Raw genomic sequence first — 15,306 nt, forward strand, 5'->3', positions numbered from 1 at the left:
TGGCACCTGCTACTCTGGGATCTCTAAGCTCAGATGATGTTCTGGGGGTCACAGAGGAGGGAGGGCACAGGAAGGAAGGATGTCCTTAGGTTTCCATCACAAATCACTTTATCAGGTAGCCAGAGAAACATCAAAGATTCATCATCCTAGCAGCCAAGGACAGTTAACTGGTATCTTTTCAGAAGAGTCCATTCTCAAGGCTTAAAAGATAGCTAAAGAAAGAGAAAATGAACAGGGATTTGGGGGCCATTCGAAGTGAGGTTCCAACTTTAGTGTGACCAGTGACATTGAGTCACTCACCTCTCAGAGTCTCGATTCCTAAGACTGACAGTACTGGATCCCCCTCGCCGGGAAGGTAGGAAAATCCGAAGCACTGCATGCGCTACACTTGGCACAGAGGCATGCAACAAGTGTGAGCCTCACTTCCTCCCCAAATCAAAGGCCGAATATCTAATGGATCAGCGCATTCCACACATAAGACGGTTCTGCACCATGGCTGAGAAACCTGGCAGGCATAAGGGAACCCCCTTGACCCTGTGAACCTATAAAGACATCAGATCAGGCCTGTGGAGTCAGTACAAATGAGCAAGGCAGAGCAGCAGAGAGCCCCAGGGCCTGCGGCAACATAGAGAGGCTCAGAGCTAAGCCCGTGGGTCCCTCCTGGTACTTGAGACCTGTTGATGCAACACAGCAAGGATCACTGGCAAGTGCCCTGACCCAACGCCCCCAACCCTGCAGCACATTCTGAGCAGGTGCCACGGCCACGGCCAGGCCACGGCCAGAGGCTGACCGGGCATCCAGCTGGAAGAGGTAGCACGAAAGGGTGGCCCCCCACACCTACCAACTGCATCTGCCCAACCCTCAACGGTACCTGGAGTACCTTGTCTGTCCTGCCTCTTCCTTCCGTTATACACCCAAGTATGGAGGTGCCATATGTGCTCTGCCACAGGCCAGCACAGCTCTGCACACGGAACCTGCCCTCGATCCAAAGGCACTAAACTAGATTGAAGTTAGAAGGTCTTGTTCAAAGCCAAGAACACAGGGGACCCCCGACTCAAGGGCCCACTGACATGCTGTGCGGCCCCAGGAAGGTTACTTCCTCTCTTTCAGGCTTTTTAAAAAACTCATCTGGAAAAGGAGAAGGTTTTTTTGGTGATCTCTGAGGACCCTCTGCTCACCCCTCAGAGTCCCTATGTTGTATCTCTAAGTACTGATGATGTGACCATTGGTCCTGAATGGTGGGTTTTTTCCTTAACCCTCCCCTGGGAGGCCTGCACTTGGGGAGAGCTTGCTTATTCCCCACGCTGAATTGGGACAAGGTAGGTAGTGGCTTGCCCATAGGCAGGTGGCCATGGCCATGGCCCTGAGGCTTCGCCAAGTTAGAAGGTGCTGGTATCTCCACAGTCCCTTCTGTGACAGGGGAAGGCACTATTTGGTGCTGGTAGGTACTCATGCCATACAGGTCCTCTTCCTATACAATCTCACTGCATCAGGGAGGGATAGCGGATGAGGCGCTGCCCATCTAGTTGGGGGACCGAGGCCCACGGCCCAGGTGCATGCCTGGGGGTGTGCAGGTCCACATGGGAGAGTCGGGACCTGATAGCAGGGTGCCTGGACCCTAAGATCACACCTGCTGCACCCATACTTTGTACCCCAACCTATCAGGGGCTCACACGCTGCCCCAGTGAGCAATGTGCCCTGGAAGGGTGGCAGAGACCTCTCTCCATTTGACTGTCCTAACCAGTAAATGAAGGAAAATGACCTCATCTTAAAGATCTTTCCTTGCTCCCAAGTTCAGGGTCTCTCTTCCCCAAAAGTTGTTGATGGACACTGATTGAGTGGTGTCCAAAATCCTGAACGAAGGGACCAGGGCTAATCAGAACAGGCTGGCCCATAAGCCTATACCCAGGCCTGGGTATAGGGCCTGGGCCAGCCTGTTTCACGCACTAAACATACAGTTTCAGGTACTAGATGATGGGGAATCTGGGGGTAGTGATGATTTACTAACTGGCATGGAAGTACTTCTGCGGTTTACAAACCTCCTAGCCTTTCTGGTGAGTGCCATCTGAATATGGGCCAAGGCTGCAGACCTCCTGGGCAGCTTAGGGAGGGCCCTAAGAAGGCCCTGAGAAGGCTGGGGAACAGGTGCAAAGGGCCTCACATGAGCTCCTGATCCACACCTTGTGCTCTGTCCTTGCAGAGACAGGCAACAGGCAGGCAGTGACCACTGTAACATTAGTGGCTGGGATGTACCCACTTGAGTCTGAAAAGACCGAACTGCCCCTGCTGTGGATGGTGAGCAGGGAGGGGGTGCCTGGTCGGCCACGTGACTGAACACCCCCTCCCACTGCTGGCATGGGCTCCTGGGTGCCTCCACCTGGGGAGCTGCCTGAGGAGGCAGTTTGAGAGTCCCAGCAGGCTCAGGGTCACCACAGCCCCTACCCAATCAGGAACTCCAACAGGAGCTGGAGGGGATGCAGGTCCTGTGTGTGACTGATCCTCGGAGAGGAACCTAGCCTAGCTGAAGCCACAAAGGAGAAGCTGCTGGTTTGTGATTGACCCCTGACTCTTTCCAAACCGATGTGACTGGGAGTATCCAGCTTTCTGTTCCAAGTTTCGTGGCTACAGGGTATGTGCCGCTTTTTGTTTTATTCTTGTGTATCCTCTCTCCACTGCTGGCTGTCGAAGGGACCTAAATCCCATAGTAGTAAGGGAAAATAATGCAGAGTGCAGGCTGGGAGTGTAGACTGGTGCCAGACAGCCTGGGTTGGACTCCCAGTTCGGGGAGGTCTTGGGCATGGAACCACTGCCTGGCTCCTCAGCTCTAAAATGACATAAATAACAGAATCCACAAAAAGGCTACTGTGCCGATTCAATGCATCCTGCATATAAAGTGCTTAGGCCAGGGCTTGGCACACAGTGAGTTTTATGTGTGTTATAAGTGTTTTCATATCAGCAAAGCAACACTGACCTCATCATTTTTTAGAATCTTACAGTGACCCTGAAGTGAAAGAATCATCTTTCCCATTATTGGGCATTTTCTTGTGTGCCAGCCATCCTCCATACAAAGGCTAATTTAATTCTACCTGTAGCACAACTGGCTGGCATATTTGATATTTCAATCTACAGACAAAGGTATCCCTCTGCGGCTTGGAGAAGGGACTTGACCTTAAGGCTGCACAGACGCAGGTAGCACAGCTAAAAATTCAGAACCAGGTCCGCTCAACTCAAAGCTCCCTGAGCTTCCAAAATTTCAGACTGCCTCCTTGAAACCAAGCCCTCAAGCACTTTAACTCACCTCCAACTCACCACTTCACATCCAGGTAGTTCAGGTAAGAAAAACAAAGCCTAAACCAGAGAAGACCTAAGAACCACTCACATACCTTGGTATGACATGGCATCTCAGAAAGTCCCCTCCCCAGAGCACTGCAGCAACTTGATCTGTCTTGTAGATCCCTGAAAATGCCCCATTTACATAGCACTGTCATTATTTGACCTGACTCACTCAGTGGAAAAGCCCTATCTCCAGGGCATTTTGTGGTAATTCTTTATCATTATAGCTGTCTAATGCTGTGATACTAATTTGGGCAAATAAGGTAAACCAAACGGAAGATCTAGGGATGGAGAAATCCACCAGGGGCTTTGAAAAGCCCTGACCTAGGGGATCCCTGGGTGGCTCATTGGTTTAGTGCCTGCCTTCGGCTCAGGGCATGATCCTGAGGTCCCAGGATCGAGTCCCACATTGGTCTTCCTGCATGGAGACTGCTTCTCTCTGTCTGTGTCTCTGCCTCTCTCTCTCTGTGTCTCTCATGAATAAATAAATAAAATCTTAGAAAAGAAAAGAAGAAAAGAAAAGAAAAAAGAAACGAATAGCCCTGACCTATTGCTGGAGATCTAGAAGCCCAGGTACCTGTGCAGAGCTGTGCGGATGAGCAGGAAAGACCCGATCTCTCACTTCTGGCCAACTACTCACAAGCAGGGAGTGAAGACTAAGACAGTCATAAACTACCTGAGCACTGAAGGTACACTACAAGAAATTCTAAAGGGAGTCCTTCAGGCAAAATGAAAGAACATTATGTGGTCACTTGAATCTACACAAAGAAATAAAGAGCACCAATAAAGGTAACTATAATAGGTAAATATAAAAGATGGTATATATGTATTTTTGTAGCTTTTTTTCTTCTATCTGATTTAAATGACAACTGCAAAAAGCAATACTTATAAAACTGTGTTATGGGCTTATAATGCATAAAAGGTGTAATCAGTATAATAATGGCACAAGGAAGGGGAGAGAGCAGACTATAATCCCTAGAACAATCATTAAGAAAATAACTTTAAAAATATAGCAGAGGAGCAAAAAGGAGGGGCACCTGGGTCACTCAGTCATGATCTCAGGGTCCTGGGATCGAGCCCCACATAGGGCTCCTTGCTTAGCCAGGAGCCTGCTTCTCTCTCTCCTGCCCCTCTCCCCAATCATGCTCATTCACATGCACCCTCTCTCAAATAAATATATTTTTAAAGAATTTATTTATTTGAGGGAGAGAGAGAGCACGTATAAGCAGAGAGAGAGTAGCAGAGGCAGAGGGAGAAGCAGACTCTCTGCTGAGCAGAGAGCCCAATATGGGACTCGATCCTAGGACCCTGGGATCATGACCTGAGCTGAAGGCAGACACTTCACTGACTGAGCCACCCAGGTGTCCTAAAAAATCCTTCTTAAAAAAGAAACAAAAGGAAATTAAAATGATACAACAGAAATATATCTATATGATATAAAAAGAAGGCACTAATAGAACAAAAAAATATGGCACATATAGAGAACAAATAGCAAAATGATAACATAAATCCATCTTTTCAGTAATTATATTAAATGTAAATGGATCAAAAAACAAACTATATCCTGTCTACAGGAGACCTATTTAGATTCAAAAACAAACAGGGTGAAAGTAAAATGATAGAAAAAGATATACCATGTAAACAATTCCCAGAAGAGAGCCTGAGTGGCTATACAAATAAGGGACAGAATAACTTTATGACAAAAATGTTACTGGAGAAAAAGATGAACAGTTTACAATGATAAAACAGTCAATACAGCAGGAAGGTGTAGCAGTTATGAACATACGTCCCTTAACGGCAGAACTCCATAATTATGAAGCAAAAATGGACAGAATTGAAGTGGTATTCCACAATAATACTTGGGGATTTTAGTACTCTACTTTCAATAATGGATAGAACTAAGCAGAAAACCAGAAAGGAAACAAAAGACTTGAACAACACAAGGAACCAAGCAGCCCTAACTAATACCTATAGAACAACCCATCCAACAAGAACAGAGCACACCCTCAATCTTAAGGGCAAGTGGAAGGTTTTTCCAGGATGGACCATATGCTAGATCCTAAAGCAAGCCTGAAACATTTAAATGCATTAAAGAAAACAAAATATGAATGTATGCTTATAGGTATAGATAGAGGATAAAATTAAATCAATAAGAAAAGGAGATTTGGAGAATTCACAAATAATGTGGAAACTGAAGAATTCACTCTTAAATAACCAAAGAAGAAATCACAAAAGAAATTTTAAAAACACTTTGGGTTGAACTGAAACGAAAACACAACATATCGAAACTTGAGGGGATACAGTGCTTAGAGTGAAACTTACAGCTATAAATGCCCACATTATAAAAGAAGAGAGATCTCAAATCAATAACCTGGCCTTACATGCTTGAAAACTGGAGAAAAACCAAACCAAACCCAAATCAAACAGATGAAAGAAAATAATTAAGATTAGACTGGAAATGGTTTAAATAAAGACTAGAAAATAATAGAGAAAATTGAAAGAAAAAACACCAAAAGTTGATTTGTTGAAAGGATAACCACATTTGACAAACTTGGCTAGACTAACCAAGAAAAAAAACAAGAGAAGACTCAAATTACTAATATCAAGAATGAAACAGGAGACATCACTGTCAACCTTACAGAAATAAAAAGGATTATTAGGGAATAATACAAACAACTGTGTGCCAACACATGAAGTAACTTAGATGAAACAGAAAAATTCCTTGAAAGATGTAAACTACCAGGACCCACACAAGAAGAAATAGAAAATCTAAATAAACCTTTATGTAACAAAAGATTGAATTAATAACTACTCCCCAAAATGTTTCACTGACGAATTCTACTAGTCATGTAAAGAAAAATTATTACCAGTTTCACAGGCAAATTCCACCAAACATTTAAAATATTAAAACTAATTGTTCACAAAATTTTCCAAGAAATAGAAAAGACAAACGGCACAGTTCCCACCTCCTGTGCGGCCCGATTCCTCTGGTAACAAAAACAAGGGCAGTGCGTGAAAACTACAGACCAACATTCCTTATGAATACACATACAAAAGTCCTCAACAAAATACGAGCAGGATACAACCCAAATGCTCACCAACTGATGAATAGATAAAAAAAAATGTGTCCTACTCATAGCATGGACACTATATTTAGCCATAAAAAGGAATGATCCATGCTTCAACAGGGATGAACCTTAAAAACACTATGCAAAGTTAAGCCATTCACAAATGGCTGTACGTGGCATAAAACGAATTTATTGGTTGACTGGGGCTGCAGGAAAAAAAGGGGGGTTATCTTGGGAATGGGAAGTGACTACTAATGGATTTAGGGTTCCTTTTTGGGATAATGAAAATGTTCTAAAATTGGATTATGGCGGTGTTTGCATAACTGTGAATATTCTAAAACTTAATGAGTTGTACAGTTGAAAAGGATGAATTCTATATGTGAAATATATCTCATTAAAGCTGTTTTAAAAAGACTGTGGTGTTAGGATGTTTGGGGGAAGAGCCCAGCAAAAGTTGTGATTCAGACAAGGATATGCACCAGCTTGAAGCAGGTATGATAAGGAGAACTGTTTCAGGGATTCGCTGCACTGGGATGTCCCAGGGTTTGGTCCCAGCATTCCTGAAGTAAAGCCACCTTACAGGTGCAAGGCCCCACAGGCTAACAAACACAGCACCAGAAAACACAGCACCAGACATTTTCTTCCCCTCTCCGTTCAGGGCTTAGAGGATTCTTGAGCTGTGAGGGAGGCTTGCTGCCCTGATGGTCAGAGTCAGAGACTTCCAGCAACCCCAGGATTGGCTCCCCTTTGGGAGCCATGGATTTGTGTTGGTTAAATAGACCTGCTCATGAACTTCATCTAAGGGGGGCTGCTGACCTAAACTTGCAGCATCAAGCCCCCATCCTCTGCCCCCCGCGAGATGGCCACTGGAAAGCCCCTGTCTGCACAGGTAGGAAGAGGCATGTGGTCTTCTTAACGCCTTGCTGTTAGGAGCACAGAACAGTTCTGGGTTTCCTCCAAGAACAGTCTGAGGTTTAAACGGACACGACCTTAGTGATCATCTAGTCTTGCCTATTTCTCTCTTTACAGAAGAGGAAACTGAGGTCCCAGGTGGTAACCCAGCTAAAAGGAGTGGATCTAGAATTACCAACGGGCCTTTCTGAGGTTAGCACTCATGCCTATCCCCGTTTACAGGTGGGGATGTAGAGGCTCAGAGAGGTGAGGGCTGGCCTGGGGTCTTTGGCCAGGAAATGGATACAAATCCTCTGCCTGAGGCTGGTTCCCTTTTTGAAAAACCCACAGCACTGCTGCTCAGGACACTTAAATGGGGAAGAGGTAACAAAGAAGGACACTTGTCAAAACAGAGTGGGACCCACGTAAACTGTAAGCTACAGACCAAAGGCTTTAGGGCTCTGAGGCATGAGCACAAGCCCTGGAGCAGGAGGCTCTAACCTTCTGACATGTTATCTGGCCTCATATCTGTCCTTGTCAAATCACCACTGTCTTCAAGGTCGGGTCAGACAACAAAGCTCCCAAACAGCCTGGCTTCTGCCTGCCTTCTGAGAATCAAACAAAAGACAGAGCCTGCCCTGCCTTCAGGAAGCTTCTGGCTCATTTGATGAGAGAACAGATCTTATAAATGGATGCACATATATTTATGCTTTGTGATATGTTTCAAAGTTAAAATATAGAATAGCAAGTGAGCAAATAATAGGGGTTAGGGGCAGCCACTTAGGCCTAGACAAATGTTGGGGTCCCCAGGTCAAGAGCAGGGAGGGGCAAGGTGACTTCAGGCAGGGAAGAGCATGGGTGCTGAGAACACTCCATGAATGCACCTGTCATCTCTGAGTGTGAGGAGGGAACAAGGAGATCCTGCAGGCAACCTGAGCAGGCACTGCCTGCTGCTGCAGAATATACTGGAGTGGAGACAGTGGGAAGACCCATCAGGAGGCGCCTGTAGCAGCCTGGGCAACAGGTAGGTGGCTGGACCAGGGTGCTGGCCTGGGATGGAGACAAGCAGAGGAACTCAGATATATCCTGGAAACAGAACTGGCAGGTGTTGGTGATGGGCAAATCATAGCAAAAGGACAAAAAGCCAGAGTTCAGATTTAGCCCGATTAGCTTCAGCCACTCTCAAGTCCAGGAGAACCCAATGGTGGGGTCAAGTGGTCTGGTGCCCAGAGACCTACACCTGCACTCTGCCAACGCCTCGGTCCTGGCACACCTCTGCAGGCCTCGAAAGCCCTTCCCTATTTTCTCTACTGGGTGGCTGCTCCTCTTATAAGACTCAGCTCAGGCATCGGCTTCCCTGGGCATTCTCTGAACCTCCAGGCCGGGTGGGATGACAGCCCTTCCAGAGCACCTTGGCTGGCTGTTCTCCTGGTGTTTCTTCTCAGCCTGCAGTGTCCCTGTGTGTCTCCTGGGTCTCCACCCAGCCAGACTATGAGCACCCAGAGTGGGGCAGAGCTGCACCCTCCCCAACTCTTTATTCTCAGGCTGAGTACAGGCCAGGTATGGAATGGGTATCCAAGAGATAACTGTTAAATGGCCAGACAGAAGCCCAGATGGCAGCTGTCTATTAGCAATCTTGGAAGATTTTATAAAAAATGGGAAAAAAAAGAAAAATGCGACCTTCTCCAGAACCAGTTCTACTACTTCTACCCAATGACAGCCTCACCTCTCTCCAGGACAGAGCACACCCCACCCCGCAGGGTGCCCAGCCTGGCCCACTGGCCTCTGTGCCCAGGCCACCAGGTCCCCCAACAAGCCCTCTGTCCATTAGGAAAGGGGCATGGAGGCCATGCACAGCAGAGTGGTACGCGTAGTGGCACTGGACTCTCCCAACAGGGTGGCCACTGGGGTCCCCTGGGGGTCTGGCAACACGAACAGGCAAAGGTGAGCATGACTGTCTCTTCCAGCTGTATTCCATGCACTGAGCACAGATTCTCTGCAGGGCACAGAGGTGACACAATTGCCAGCTAAGGCTGACAGACCCAGACCAACCAGGCACTGAAAGGAATGAAATGAACTGGGGCTGTGGGCCAGGGGTTCAGAAGCAGCTCCAGGTACAGCCCACCCTCCCCATGGTTGCCACCTCTTGGGCCTGACTAAAGGCTCTAGGAGAGGGTGTGGTGCATGTAGGGACCAGGGACAGGGGGAAGTCCAGTTGTGTGTCTGGGTGGTTGGCAGGGGGTGGGGTGTATGTGATGCCAGCAAGGCTAAGAAGATGGACTTTCTTCTGTGGGCTCTCTGGGCTGAGGCAGTTGGAGGAGGGACAGTGTGATAGGAGCTGTGCATGGGATGCTGGCCTGGGCAGTGGACCAGAATGAGCAAAGACGAACTTGGGATGACCAGCCAGGAAGCCAGGTGCAGGCAAGATGCCGAGGGTCTGCACAGGCATCATGGGAAGCCTTGGGGCAGTGGTGGGGACAGTGCCTTGGGCAGGATCACAGGAGTTGCCAGCCTTTGATCAGGGGAAATGAAGCAGGCAGGGGTGGGATCCAGGAAACTGAAAGAAGGGGCAGGTGAGTGCATAGGACTCCAGCAGAGTTCTGGATTTATAGGCTAGAGATGGGCACTGCAGGGGTTGGGATGGGGACAAAGGATTTAGGGGGCTGCTTACAGAAAAGCGCGCACAATTATCAGGGTCCTTAGTGAGATTTCTGGGAGAGACTTATAAACAGAGTGCAGAAGATGAATTGGAATTCCCAGCTGAACTTGGTGCATTAAAGAGGGCAGGGCCAAGAGGAGCTAGAAGGGCAGGGCAGGGGCAGCCTCAGTGGGGAAGGAGGAGGGCAGAGATGGGTCACTGAGCAGGCTCCCAAGTGCTCAGAGCACCAGGACTGCTCACCAGGTCCAGCACAGGGGGCAAGGAGATGTCCACGGGGAGAAGGGGGAGGCAGGGAGGCCGACTGCTCACTGGTGTTGGAGAGGAGACAAGGGCGGGGCTTGTGGTGTACACAGGGGCAAGAAGCTGGTTTTTAGAACATGTTCTGATGAGTGACTTGGACAGGTTTGTGGGCTGACAAGGAGCCAGCAGAAGGGAAGATGGGGCTGATGGGGAGAGAGGGGACATGACAGTGGACAAGATCCTGGAAAACAGAGGAGGGCTCCCAGTGCTGAGAACAGCAGGAAGGGTGAATTTGGGGATGAAGATGCAGCAGGGGGCCAGTGTACCTCAAAGTACACTGATTTGCCCTGATTGCCCCCCACCCCACCCCAGCCTTGAACAAAAGCTGCTTCAGTGTGGTATTCCGGGACCACTTCTTCCTCTAAGTCTCAGCCTTGGACCACAAGACAAAGTAGAAAAAAATGAAACTTGCCATTAAACAGACCCACCCTAGAGCTCTACATGGTGGAAGCATCTGGAAACATTGCCTAGAAACAATGAAATCAAAGTATTCTCAGAGTTCAGATCAAGCACATCTGCCCTCTGCTTTGAGGAGGGGTAATCCTTCTCCACACATCAGATCCTGCTCACTGAACTTTTGGGCTTCTCCAAGAGCACCAGGGACCCGGGACTGCCCCCATTTGCAGCGATCCGTCTTGTGTGTGATAGTTAAGTGTGATTAAGATCACCACAAATCATGTCCGAAACGCATCTGTAGCAATCCCTCCTCGGAACCACAGTGCCCACCCGAGGCTCTGCAACTAGTGGGTGAGCTGTGTTTCCTGCAGGGAATACCAGGCTCTGGATATAGAGGCACGATGACTAGATCCACCGTGGTGACTCTGGCACCTGGGAGATGTCTGAGGCTCTCTTCAAGGGCTTGATTATTTGAGCTTTTCCGCTTTACCCAGTACAGTTTCACACAGGGACAACATAGTCAAATATTCTGTTCTAAAAGTTTTGCTTCATAAATATCCAACAATGAAATCCATTAACAACAGCTATTGTCTTGGGAGATTTTAAATTACATCAATGACTAATAGACTCTCTTTCAATCTTTTCTTTTCTTTTTTTTTCTTTCAATTTTTTCTTAAATGAAATAGCCACACACATTTCTAGTCTGGAAAGTCAGAAAGCTCCCTGCCCAGGTAGTCGCAGCAGCTAAACACACAACACACGCCCTGGAAAAAGAGGCATCACGTCACAGCTATGACAACTGAGTCTGTTTCATGTTTAAGGTAACATTTCTCAAAATGTGTCCAAAGATGTGGGTGCTGAGGTGCTCCGTGGAAAGTAGGTTCCATGGGTGAAGGTTTGGAGACTGTAGTACCTACAATCCACCTGACTTAGAGATACACAGTGGCACCATTGGGTTAAAAGCACTGAGAAGTCTCATAGTGAAAAACCTTTCAAATACTGATAACTCATGATTTCCAAGATTATTTGATGAGGGGGAACCACTCCTCCCCCTCCCAGTTTATGGCAGAATTCATTTTTGCACAATGGTCCAAACTGTTCTGGCCTAGTCAGATTTGGCCAGATTTATTAAATGAGGCAATAACACTTAAACATTTTGGAGACTACATTTAAAAAACCAAATATCTGCCTTCCTTGAACCACAGGAAATCTCTCTTGCCTGGCAGTGGTGGGCTGGCCACCCATTCTAGACAGGGCAAGCAATTGTGCGTCACAGTGCTCCCTGTCCCCTCTCCCTCTAGACTTGGCCAGTTTTGTTAATTTACAGGGATTGGGGGGACCATGTGGGCTGGACTGGGTCTCTGGCCGCAGGCTGCTGGGGCTAGCTGTGACTCCAGATGGGGGGTGGGGTGCCAAGCGGGGAAACACTCCTATATCAGATGGGTTCCTCACCTGGATGGGTGTAGTAAGGGCAACCACAGCCCCAGAAGACAAAGCTAGAAGGAGATGCCCCTGGCCCCCTTTTAGGGCTGCTCACTGAGCATGTACCCTCCCTAACCAATGCCGAGCAAATCCACCCTGGCTTCAGCGACCCGGCCTCCACCCCTTGCCCTGTTTCCTGAGAAGGGTCAGGCAGGATGGGGCCTAAACAGCCCTAGTTCAGCCAGCCCCCAGGGAAATCCTAGCTGTGCTCTCTCTGACCTGCCCTCAGCCAGCTTGTAGCAAAGTCTGCCTTCTGGGTCCTACCACTGCCCAGGCTCCTGGAATAGTCAAGACTCACTCTCAGTCCCCTCCCTCCAAACAAAAAGCCACACAGACAAAATTCTTTTTCTTCTTTTCAAAATCAAGCGCTAAGAAAACTGTTGCTTTAGGCAATGAGAGCTGTGCAACTAGTCACATTTCCTATTTGGTTTTGGCTGCAGAGAGTCTCAAGCACAGACTATTCTTTTGAAAAGATTTTTATTTATGACAGACGGGGGGTGCGGGGGAGACAGGCAGAATGAGAAACAGGTTCTGTGCAGGGAGCCCAACGCGGGACCCGATCCGGCACTAGGCCACTCCGGGATCGCGGCCTGAGCCTCCCTGAGCCGAAGGCAGATGCTCACCTGCTGAGCCACCCAGGTGCCCCGCGCAGAGAGTATCTTAGGGCCAGAGTAGCTGGGCTCCTTTCTCTCTTGGCTCGGTGAGTTCTGTTCAAATGTAGAATCCTGTTCGGTTTTTAAATTATGTCTGTTTGCTATATGCTATCTCAAACCCTTTGTGAAGTAAACCTGCACATTCGTGGCATCATTATCAACTGACAAGAACCCTTCAAGCTGCTTGACAGTCGTGCCCTGATCTGGATCCAGAATATATTTCTCAAGGAACCAGTCCTCGAGGCCCCTCTGTTGAAGCCTGCACTGACCTTGTGGTTCCCATACAAGGCGCCTGGTCTTGGCGGTCACCCGGGGAGGTCCTGTGGGTCTGCGCGCTGCGGGGGCGGGGGCGGGAGGCGGCGTAGGAGGGGTTGAGGGGCAGGTGAGTCGGGAAGCGCCGCGACGCGCCTGGCGGCCAACAGGGGTCGCTCGGCCGCTCGGGGCGGGGGGCGCGGGGCGGGGGCGCGGGGCGGGAGCGCGGGCCGGGAGCGCGGCGGCCTGGCGGGGGCAGGGCCTCGGGTGGACGCCCCCCGCCCCGCCGTTCCGCCGCGGTAGGTGGGACCCTGAGTCGGGGACCCTGGGCCCAGGGCTGCGGGAGGGGCGCCGGCGGCACGGACGCCCCCTCGGCGGGTACGGGGCCCGGGTGGCCCGGAGGGCGCCGCATCCCCCGCGCCCCCCGCCGCCCTCGCCCGGGACCCCCGCCCCCCCCGCCCCGGTCCCCGGCCCCGCCCGCCCCGCCCCGGTCCCCGGTCCCCGGACGCGCGCCCCGAGGTCCCGACAGTCCCGAGGACTCGCGGCCGCACCCGAACCGTCTGGGGCGGCGGCAGGCGGCGGGCGGCCGCGGGCAGGTGGCGGCCGAGGCCCCGAGCCGGCTCTGGCCCCGGCGGGAGCGCGCCCGCGTACCTCTGGGCGCCGGCAGGTGTCGCCTCCAGTCCCGGCAGCAGCACAGCCCCATGGCCGCCGTCCGCGCCGGGCAGAGCGCGCCGTCGGGCAGCAGAAGCGCGGACTGCGCCAGCCGAGCCGCCCGCCCGCCCGCCGCTGCCCCTGCCCGGCCCGCCCCGCCCCGCCCCGCCCCTGCCCGGCCCGGCCCGCCCCGGCCCGCCCCTGCCCGGCCCGGCCCGCCCCGGCCCGCCCCTGCCCCGCCCCGCCCCCCGCGGCGCTCCCGCCAGGGGCCGCCAGGGGGCGCCGTGCGGGACCCAGAGGCCTGCGGCTGACCTCCCGGGCCCCCGGGGCGGCGGGCGCCCCTCGCCGGCTCCCCCGCCGCCCCGCCGCCGACGCCCTCTCCACCCGGAAAGCGAGGGCAGCGGCACCGTCTGGGGCGCCAGCGCGAACCGAGGGTCGGGCCGCACCAAGCCGTTTGGGCCCTGGCGTCTCCGCGGCCGTCAGTCGGAGTCCGCGCCCGCCCGGCCCGCCCCCCGGGGACGCGCTGAGCCGCTGCCCTGGGCCCGCGGGGCACCCACAGGGACCGCAGCCCGCGGGCCGCGCGTGCGTCTGGCCATGGCCCAGCGGTGCCGAGGATGCGGGCAAAGGGGTAGCTCCGGCGCGACGGTCCTAGGGAGCAGAGGCCGCTCGCTCACGGGAGACGCTGGGGCACCCGCGGGGATGCTCGCCCGCGAGCCGGAGAGCACCTGCACGGCCGTCCCGGCTCCGCGTGTGTGTCCGTCGCAAGGGGCTACCGGACACCGGCATCTCCGTGGCAGGAGGATCCAAGCCGGGGCCGCGGCTGTTTGAGTGTAGGACGCAGCACTCCGCAAACACGCACCTGCGCGATGCTACTGGCCTGTCCCCCTGCGGGCGGCACCCTCGGGGGCTCGGGCCTAGAAAGGCCTATGGGGGGACAAGGAACACAGATGGCGACTAAAGGACGGTGTCACTTCCGCGCGTGGGCAGCGGTCTAGCTTCTTCAAAGAAGGCGCATTTACGTACGGGGCGGTTAGACGCCAGGTTCTTTCTGGGCCCCTCAGTTCCCGGGATCTGTTCCTTCCCTGAAGGGGCCGCGGTGAGCCTCTGACGGCCTCGGCTTCCCTGCGGGTTTCTCCCTTGCACCCACCTTGGGGACACGGAGGTGATCCAGGAGGAAGGCAGCTGCCAGGCCAGGCTGCCTGTGCCAGAGCGGAAGAGTCCAGCAGGGCGAGGGGAAGACGGCAGGAAAGACCCGGCCAGAGCAGAGGAGGGTTTCCCAGCAGTCAAGTCTCACTCAAAGGAGACATTCACAGAGGGGCAGGCCTCTGCCTCCCTCTCCTTAATCTCCAGAAAGACGAGGAGGAGGAGGCTCTTTCCGGGAGAGAGAAGGGTTGTCCTGCACTAGAGCTGGAAAGAAAGATGTTTTCATTTCAGGACACGTAGGTGGGGGTTACAAAGAAGGAGCGAGTGAGAAAAAAACGGAGAAACCTGACTTCTGGTTGCTGCCAAGTCATTTTAAACAGCTTTAGCACCAGGCAGGATCACTTAGTCACAGCAGGCTTAATGAGGCCCCAGGAATTCCAAGCTGGAGCTCCCTGCATTCAGGGAGAGCATGTGCGGG

General features: G+C 51.8%; 1 protein-coding gene across 3 annotated transcripts in view; it reads right to left on the reverse strand.

Moving 5' to 3' along the window:
• Positions 1-15,306, reverse strand: part of ARHGAP22 (Rho GTPase activating protein 22) — a 135,205-nt gene that overhangs the window by 50,263 nt on the left and 69,636 nt on the right. Inside the window, exon 1 of one of the 3 annotated variants that reach the window (XM_072739272.1) lies at positions 14,833-15,046. The exons of the other annotated variants lie outside the window; for them this stretch is intronic. The gene's annotated coding sequence lies outside the window, so the exon portion shown is untranslated. Of the gene's footprint in view, positions 1-14,832; positions 15,047-15,306 lie in introns of those variants that run through there. 3 annotated transcript variants of the gene reach the window in all.

This window comes from Vulpes vulpes, chromosome 15 (assembly GCF_048418805.1).
Source record: "Vulpes vulpes isolate BD-2025 chromosome 15, VulVul3, whole genome shotgun sequence".
Classification (NCBI taxonomy): Eukaryota; Metazoa; Chordata; class Mammalia; order Carnivora; family Canidae; genus Vulpes; species Vulpes vulpes.